Source organism: Arachis ipaensis, chromosome B1 (genome assembly GCF_059453495.1).
Source record: "Arachis ipaensis isolate K30076 ecotype BB chromosome B1, ASM5945349v1, whole genome shotgun sequence".
Taxonomy (NCBI): Eukaryota; Viridiplantae; Streptophyta; class Magnoliopsida; order Fabales; family Fabaceae; genus Arachis; species Arachis ipaensis.
Window position 1 is genome coordinate 60,195,746 of NC_142436.1, and position 9,899 is coordinate 60,205,644.

The 9,899-nt window shown below is 35.1% G+C and overlaps 1 non-coding gene across 1 annotated transcript; it reads left to right on the plus strand.

Moving 5' to 3' along the window:
* Nucleotides 1-1,504: 1,504 nt before the first annotated feature.
* Nucleotides 1,505-1,612, plus strand: LOC148576746 (small nucleolar RNA R71). The gene has a single exon (XR_015904645.1). It is a non-coding gene; the product is annotated as a small nucleolar RNA R71 (small nucleolar RNA).
* The last annotated feature ends 8,287 nt before the right edge of the window (nucleotides 1,613-9,899 follow it).

Here is a 9,899-nt window from a genome sequence, read left to right on the forward strand (position 1 = left end):
ACCTTGAGTTTTAAACACAAGGGAGTCCTCATTCAATTGAAGGACTAGTTCACCTCTGTCTACATTAATCACAGCTCTTGCTGTGGCTAGGAAGGGTCTTCCAAGAATGATGGATTCATCCTCATCCTTCCCAGTATCTAGGATTATGAAATCAGCAGGGATGTAAAGGCCTTCAACCTTTACTAACACGTCCTCTACTTGTCCATAAGCCTCTTTTCTTGAGTTGTCTGCCATCTCTAATGAGATTCTGGCAGCTTGCACCTCAAAGATTCCCAGTTTCTCCATTACAGAGAGTGGCATGAGGTTTATTACTGACCCAAGGTCACATAGAGCCTTCTCAAAGGTTATGGTGCATATGGTACAAGGTATTAGGAACTTTCCAGGATCCTGTTTCTTCTGAGGCAATCTCAGTTGATCCAATGCATTTAGTTCATTGGTGAACAGGGGAGGTTCATCTCCCCAAGTTTCATTACCAAATAAATTGGCATTCAGCTTCATGATTGCACCAAGGAACTTGGCAACTTGCTCTTCAGTAACATCTTCATTCTCTTCAGAAGAGGAATACTCATCAGAGCTCATGAATGGCATAAGGAGGTTCAATGGAATCTCTATGGTCTCTAGATGAGTCTTAGATTCCTTTGGTTCCTCAGAGGGAAACTCCTTATTGATCATTGGACGTCCCAGGAGGTCTTCCTCCTTGGGATTCACGTCCTCCCCTTCCTCCTTGGATTCGGCCATGATGGTTAGATCAATGGCCTTGCACTCTCCTTTTAGATTTTCTTCTGTATTGCTTGGGAGAGCACTAGGAGGGGTTTCAGTGATCTTCTTACTCAGCTGGCCCACTTGTGCCTCCAAATTTCTAATGGAGGACCTTGTTTCATTCATGAAACTCAGAGTGGCCTTAGATAGATCAGAGACTAAGTTTGCTAAATTAGAGGTATTTTGTTCAGAGTTCTCTATCTGTTGCTGAGTGGATGATGGAAAAGGCTTGCTATTGCTAAACATGTTTCTTCTACCATTATTAAAGCCTTGTTGAGGCTTTTGTTGATCCTTCCATGAGAGATTTGGATGATTTCTCCATGAGGGATTATAGGTGTTTCCATATGGTTCACCTATGTAATTCACCTCTGCTATTGCAGGGTTTTCAGGATCATAAGCTTCTTCTTCAGAAGATGCATGCCTCTTGAGTACTGTTGGATACAGCTTGCATTCCATTCAGACTCTGAGAAATCATATTGACTAGCTGAGTCAATATTTTATTCTGGGCCAATATGGCATTCAGAGTATCAATTTCAAGAACTCCCTTCTTCTGAGGCATCCCATTACTCACAGGATTCCTCTCAGAAGTGTACATAAACTGGTTATTAGCAACCATGTCAATGAGTTCTTGAGCTTCTGCAGGTGTTTTCTTTAGGTGAATGGATCCACCTGCAGAAGTATCCAATGACATCTTAGCTAATTCAGACAGACCATCATAGAATATATCCAGGATGGTCCATTCTGAAAGCATGTCAGAAGGACACTTTTTGGTCAGTTCCTTGTATCTCTCTCAAGCTTCATAGAGGGATTCACCTTCTTTCTGTCTGAAGGTTTGAACATCCACTCTAAGCTTACTCAGCTTTTGAGGAGGAAAGAACTTGGCTAAGAAAGCATTGACCAGCCTATCCCAAGAGTTCAGGCTATCCTTAGGTTGAGAGTCCAACCATATTCTAGCTCTGTCTCTTATAGCAAATGGGAAAAGCATGAGCCTGTAGACTTCAGGATCTACTCCATTAGTCTTAACAGTGTCACATATCTACAAGAATTCAGCTAAGAACTGAAAGGGATCTTCAGATGGAAGTCCATGAAACTTGCAGTTTTGTTGCATTAGAGAAACTAATTGAGGTTTAAGCTCAAAATTGTTTGCTCCAATGGTAGGGATGGAGATGCTTCTTCCATGTAAATTGGAATTAGGTGCAGTAAAGTCACTAAGCATCCTCCTTGCATTATTATTATTTTTGGCTACCATCTCCTCTTCCTGTTCAAAAATTCTTGTAAGGTTGTCTCTGAATCGTTGTATTTTAGCTTCTCTTAGTTTCCTTTTCAGAGTTCTTTCAGGTTCAGAGTCTGCTTCAACAAGAATGTTCTTGTCCTTGCTCCTGCTCATATGAAAAAGAAGGGAACAGAAAATAATAATAGGGATCCTTTTTACCACAGTATAGAGGTTCCCTTGTGTGAGTAGAAGAAAAGAAGAGTAGAAGAGAAAAGAAAGGAGAATCCAAACAGAAGGGTGAGGAGAGCAGAGATATGAGATGAAGAGAAGTGTTAGTAAGTAATTAAATAAATAGAAGGAGATGAGAGGTGAGCGGATTTTCAAAAATTAAAAATTAAAATTTAAAGTTAAATTTCGAAAATCGTTTTTGAAAAAGGTTAGTAATTTTCAAAAATTAGGAATGAAATAAAATTAAAATTAAAAATTAAAATAATTAGTTAATTAAAAAGAAATTTTGAAAAAGAGGGAAGGGATTTTCGAAAATTAAAGGTAAAAAGTTAGTTGGGCAGTTTTACTAAAGATAAGAATCAAATAAAAAGTTAAGTGGTTAGTTGAAAAAGATTTGAAATTCAATTTTTAAAAGATAAGAAGATAAGAAGTTAGAAAAGATATTTGAAAAAGATATGATATGAAAAGGTAGGATTAAAAAGATATGATTTTGAAAAAGATAAGATAAAAAGATATTTTTGAAAAGATATGATTGAAATTAGTTTTGAAAAAGATTTGATTTTTAAAATCACAATCAATGACTTGATTCACAAGAAATCACAAGATATGATTCTAGAATTTAAAGTTTGAATCTTTCTTAACAAGTAAGTAACAAACCTGAAATTTTTGAATCAAAACATTAATTGTTGATGATATTTTCGAAAATATGATGTAAAATTAAGAAAAAGATTTCTAAAAAGAATATTTTTTAAAATTTTCGAAAATAAATAAGAAAAATGAAAAAGATATGATTTTTGAAAAAGATTTTGAAAAAGATAAGATTTTTAAATTGAAAATTTGATTTGACTCATAAGAAACAACTAAATTTTAAAAAGTTTTGAAAAAGTCAACTCAAATTTTTGAATTTATGAGAAGAAAAAGGGGAAGATATTTTTTTTATTTTTGAATTTTTAATGAAGAAAGAGAAAACATGAAAAAGACTCATAACATAAAAATTATGAATCAAAACACACAATGCATGCAAGAACACTATGAATGTCAAGATGAACACCAAGAACACTTTGAAGATCAAGATGAACATCAAAACTTATTTTTGAAAAATTTTCAAGAAAAGAAAACATGCAAGACACCAAACTTAGAAATTTTTCATGTATAGACACTATGAATGCAAGAATGCATATGAAAAACAAGAAAAGACACAAAACAAGAAAATATGAAGATCAAACAAGAAGACTGGCCAAGAACAACTTGAAGATCATGAAGAACACTATGAATGCATGAATTTTCGAAAAATGCATAAAAATTTTTTAGAAAAAAATGCAATTGACACCAAACTTAAATTGACTCAAGACTCAAACAAGAAACACAAAATATTTTTTATTTTTATGATTTTATGATTTTTTATATTTTCTTTTAAATTTTTTTGAAAAACATATAGGAAAAAGAAAATAAGAAATTCAAAATTTTTAATAAGAATCCCAGGAATCTTTCAATGTTGGCCTAAAGCTCCAATCCAAGGGTTAGACATGGCTTAATAGCCAGCCAAGCTTTAGAAGATACAAATCAGTCATACAATAACAATTTTGATTAGCAACAACTAGCTTCCTCTTGTAATGATGACCTAGAAGCCTCAGTCCAAATGAATTTAGATGTGGCTCTACAGCCAGCCAGGATTCAACAAATCATCATGAAACACTAGAATTCATTCTTAAAAATTCTGAAGAAAAATATATTTTATTAAAAAAAAATTTTTTTCGAATATTAATTGGGAAAAACGAAAAAGAAGAAAATATTTTTGAAAAATTTTGAAAACTTTTTGAAAATAAAATAAGAAGAAAATTACCCAATCTGAGCAACACGATGAACCGTCAGTTGTCCAAACTCGAACAATCCCCGGCAACGGCGCCAAAAACTTGGTGCACGAAATTGTGATCCCTGGTAATGGCTCCAAAAACTTGGTGCTCTAATCTTAATTCATAATTTGTCACAACTTCGATACAACTAACCAGCAAGTGCACTGGGTCGTCCAAGTAATAAAACCTTACGTGAGTAAGGGTCGATTCCACGGAGATTGTTGGTGTGAAGCAAGCTATGGTCATCTTGTAAATCTCAGTCAGGTGGATATCAAATGGTTATGGAGTTTTCGAATAATAATAATAAATAAACAGAAAATAAAGATAGAAACACTTATGTAATTCATTGGTGAGAATTTCAGATAAGCGTATAGAGATGCTTTCATTCCTCTGGACCTCTGCTTTCCTGCTGTCTTCATCCAATCCTTCCTACTCCTTTCCATGGCAAGCTTTATATAGGGCATCACCGTTGTCAATGGCTACATCCCATCCTCTCTGTGAAAAAGGTCCAAATGCTCTGTCACGGCACGGTTAATCATCTGGAGGTTCTCGATCATACTGGAATAGGATTCACCCTCCTTTTGCGTCTGTCACTACGCCCAGCACTCGCGAGTTTGAAGTTCGTCACAGTCATCCCTTCCCAGATCCTACTCGGATTACCACAGACAAGGTTTGGACTTTCCAGATCTCAGGAATGGCCATCCATGGGTTCTAACTTATACCACAAAGATTATAATATCTCGGACTCGGTCCTCTGTATTAGATATCTAAGAGATACTTATTCTAGCTTGTTTGCATGTAGAACAGAAGTGTTTGTCAGGCACGCGTTCATAAGTGAGAATGATGATGAGCGTCACATAATCATCACATTCATCATGTTCTTGGGTGCGAATGAATATCTTAGAAGCGGAATAAGTTGAATTGAATATAAAACAGTAGTACTTTGCATTAAATCATGAGGAACAGCAGAGCTCCACACCTTAATCTATGGAGTGTAGAAATTCTACCGTTGAAAATACATAAGTGATGAAGGTCCAGGCATGGCCGAATGGCCAGCCCCCAAACATGATCAATATGATCCAAAGTTGAACTAAAAATCATAAGATGAAACTAATACAATAGTAAAAAGTCCTATTTATACTAAACTAGCTACTAGAGTTTACAGAAGTAAGTAATTGATGCATAAATCCACTTCTGGGGTCCACTTGGTGTTCAACTCTGGTTCGTGACGTGTTTCTGGCGTTTAACTCCAGACTACAGCGTAGAACTGGCGTTCAACGCCCTTTTGCATCGTCTAAACTCGGACAAAATATGGACTATTATATATTGCTGGAAAGCCCTGGATGTCTACTTTCCAACGCAATTAGAAGCGTGCCATTTGGAGTTCTGTAGCTCCAGAAAATCTACTTTGAGTGCAGGGAGGTCAGAATCCAACAGCATCAGCAGTCCTTCTTCAACCTCTGAATCTGATTTTTGCTCAAGTCCCTCAATTTCAGCCAGAAAATACCTGAAATCACAGAAAAACATACAAACTCATAGTAAAGTCCAAAAATGTGAATTTAACATAAAAATAAAAAAAATATCCCTAAAAGTAACTAGATCCTACTAAAAACATACTAAAAATAATGCCAAAAAGCGTATAAATTATCCGCTCATCAAGGACCTTATTTCATTCATGAAAATTAGTGTGGTCTTGGATAGATCAGAGACTATGGTTGCCAGGCCAGAATGGCTCTGTTCAGAATTCTCTGTCTATTGCTGAGAAGATGATAGAAAAGGCTTGCTATTGCTAAACCTATTTCTTTAACCATTATTATTATTGAAGCCTTGATTAGGCTTCTGTTGGTCCTTCCATGAGAAATTTGGGTGATTTCTTCTTGAAGGATTATAGGTGTTTCCATAGGGTTCTCCCATGTAATTCACCTCTGCTATTGCAGGGTTTTCAGGATCATAAGCGTCTTCCTCAGAAGATGCCTCTTTAGTACTGTTGGATGCAGCTTGCAATCCATTCAGACTCTGAGAAATCATATTGACTTGCTGAGTCAATATTTTGTTCTGAGCCAATATGGCATTCAGAGTATCAATTTCAAGAACTCTCTTCTTCTGAGGTATCCCATTGTTCACATGATTCCTCTCAGAGGTGTACATGAACTGGTTATTTGCAACCATTTCAATGAGTTCCTGAGCTTCTGCAGGGGTTTTCACGTGAAGAGATCCTCCTGTAGAATGGTCCAATGACATTTTTGACAACTCAGACAGACCATCATAGAATATACTTATGATGTTCCATTCTGGAAGCATGTCAGTAGGACACCTTTTGATCAGTTGCTTATATCTTTTCCAAGCTTCATAGAGGGATTCTCCTTCCTTCTGTCTGAAGGTTTGGATTTCCACTCTAAGCTTGCTCATCTTTTGAGGTGGAAAGAATTTGGCCAGGAAAGCACTGACCAGCTTATCCCAAGAGTTCAGGCTATCCTTAGGTTGTGAATCTAACCATGTTCTAGCTCTGTCTCTTACAGCAAAAGGGAAAAGCATAAGCCTATAGACCTCGGAATCAACTCCATTGGTCTTGACAGTGTCACAGATTTGCAAGAATTCAGCTAATAACTGATGAGGATCTTCCATAGGAAGTCCATGAAACTTACAATTCTGCTACATTAGAGAAACCAATTGAAGCTTAAGCTCAAAATTGTTTGCTCCAATTGCAGGAATAGAGATGCTTCTTCCATAGAAGTTGGAAGAGGGTACAATAAAGTCACCAAGCATCTTCCTTGCATCTCCACCATTGTTATTAAGTTCGGCCATGTCTCCTTCTTTTTCGAAATTTTCTGTCAGGTCCTCTCTAGAGAGTTGTGCCTTAGCTTTCCTTAGCTTCCTCTTCAGACTCCTTTCAGGTTCAGGATCAGCTTCAACAAGAATGTCTTTGTCCCTGTTCCTGCTCATATGAAAAAGAAGAGAACAGAAAGGAAGAGGAATCCTCTATGTCACAGTATAGAGATTCCTTTATGTGAGTATAAGAAGAGAAGAATAGAAGAAGGAGAAGAGAAAAATTCGAACATAGAGGAGAAGAGTGGGTTCGAATTATGAGTAGAAGAGGAATGTTAGTAGATAATTAAATAGAAGGAGATGAGAGAGGGGGAGAGAATTTGAATTTAATTTTAAAAATAAAAGAAAAATATTTTTGTTTTTATTTTAATTATTAGTTAGAATTCGAAAATTAAGAGGAGTAAAATTAAAATTAAAAATTAAAACAATTAGTTAATTAGAAAAAATTTTGAAAAAGGGGTTAGTAATTTTCGAAAATTAGAGAGAAAAGTAGTAAGTGGTTTTGAAAAAGATAAGAATTTTGAAAATCAATTTTGAAAAGATAAGAAGTTAGAAAAGATTTTGAAATTAATTTTTGAAAAAAGATATGATTGAAATAGAAAAAGATATGATTGAAAATCATTTTGAAAAATATTTGATTTTGAAAATTAAAGTTGATTACTTGACTAACAAGAAACTAAAAGATATGATTCTAAAATTTAAAGATTGAACCTTTCTTAATAGGCAAGTAACAAACTTAAAAAAAAAATTTTGAATCAATCACATTAATTGTTAGTAAAGATTTTGAAAAATATGGAATAAAATTAAGAAAAAGATTTTGAAAATCATTTTTAAAATTTTTGAAAATCATAAAAGAAAAATGAAAAAGATTTGATTTTTGAAAAAATTTTGAAAAGATGGGATTTTTAAATTGAAAATTTGATTTGACTCATAAGGAACAACTAAATTTTGAAAAATTTTTGAAAAAATCAACTCAAATATTCGAATTTTATGAGAAGAAAAAGGGAAAGATATTTTTTTTATTTTTGAATTTTTAGTAAAGAGAGAGAAAAACACCAAATTGAAACAAAACATAGAAATTATGAATCAAAACAACTAATGCATGCAAGAACACTTTGAATGTCAACACCAATAACACTTTGAAGATCAAGATGAATATCAAGACTTATTTTTTAAAATTTTTAAGAAAAGAAAAACATGCAAGACACCAAACTTAGAAATTGACACTAGACTCAAACAAGAAACACAAAATTATTTTTGGTTTTATGATTTTATAATTTTTTTTTTTTGAAAATTATTTGAAAAAAGAAAAATACGGATTTCAAAATTTTTAATAAGAATTCCAAGAATCATGTAATGTTAGTCTAAAGCTTCAGCAGGACATTACATACAACAGCCAAATCGATGGGAATCAACTAGCTCCTGTGATGATAAAAGCATCATTTGAAACTCTAGAATTCATTCTTAAAAATTCTGAAGAACAAAATAAAAATTTTTTGAAAATTTTTCAAAAATAAAAATAAAAACAAAAAGCTTAAAATTAAAATAAAATTACCTAATCTGAGCAACAAGATGAACCGTCAATTGTCCAAACTCGAACAATCCCCGGCAACGGCGCCAAAAACTTGGTGCACGAAATTGTGATCTCTAGCAACGGCGCCAAAAACTTGGTACGCACATTTATAATCTCAAATTCTTTTTCACAACTCCGATACAACTAACCAGCAAGTGCACTGGGTCGTCCAAGTAATAAACCTTACGTGAGTAAGGGTCAATCCCACGGAGATTGTCGGCTTGAAGCAAGCTATGGTCATCCTTGTAAATCTCAGTCAGGAGGATTCAAATGGTTATGGGATTTTGATAATTAAAATATAAAATATAAAATAGGATAGAGATACTTATGCAATTCGTTGGTGAGAATTTCAGATAAGCGTATGGAGATGCTTTCGTTCCTTCTGAACCTCTGCTTTTTTACTGCTTTCATCCAATCATTCATACTCCTTTTCATGGCAAGCTGTATGTTGGGCATCACCATTGTCAATGGCTACTTCCCGTCCTCTCAGTGAAAATGGTCCAAATGCGCTATCACCGCACGGCTAATCATCTGTCGGTTCTCACTCATGCTGGAATAGGATTAAGTGATCCTTTTGCGTTTGTCACTACGCCCAACACTCGTGAGTTTAAAGCTCGTCACAGTCATCCTATCGCAGATCCTACTCGGAATACCACAGACAAGGTTTAGACTTTTCGGATCTCAAGAATAGCCGCCAATAATTCTAGCTTATACCACGAAGACTCCGATCTTTCGGAATGGAGGCTAGATAAATGCTCAATCCAAGGTAGAACGGAGGTGGTTGTCAGGCACGCGTTCATAGGTTGAGAATAGTGATGAATATTACGAATCATCATATTCATCATGTTGAAGTGCAAGCGAATATCTTAGAATAGGAATAAGCTTTAATTGAATAAGAAAACAATAGTACTTTACATTAATTCATGAGGAACAGCAGAGCTCCACACCTTAATCTATGGTGTGTAGAAACTCTACCGTTGAAAATACATAAGTGATGAAGGTCCAGGCATGGCCGAGTGGCCAGCCCCCTAAACGTGATCTCTGAATGTAAAATTATTCAAAGACTAACCAGAGATATCAAATAAATCACTAAAAATAGTTTTTATACTAAACTAGTAGCTAGGGTTACATAAGATAAGTAAATGATGTAGAAACTCTTTTTGGGCTGAGCATTGAGCTTTCATGTGTAGAGACTCTTTTTGGAGTTAAACGCCAGGTTGTAGCCTATTTTTAGTGTTTAACTCTGATTTGCAACCTGTTTCTGGCGTTTAATCTCAAAATAGGGCAGGAAGTTGGCGTTTGAACGCCAGTTTGCGTCATCCAAACTCGGGCAAAGTATAGACTATTATATGATGCTGGAAAGCCCTGGATGTCTACTTTCCAACGCAATTGAGAGCGCACCAATTTCGTTTTTGTAGCTCCAGAAAATCCATTTCGAGTGCAGGAA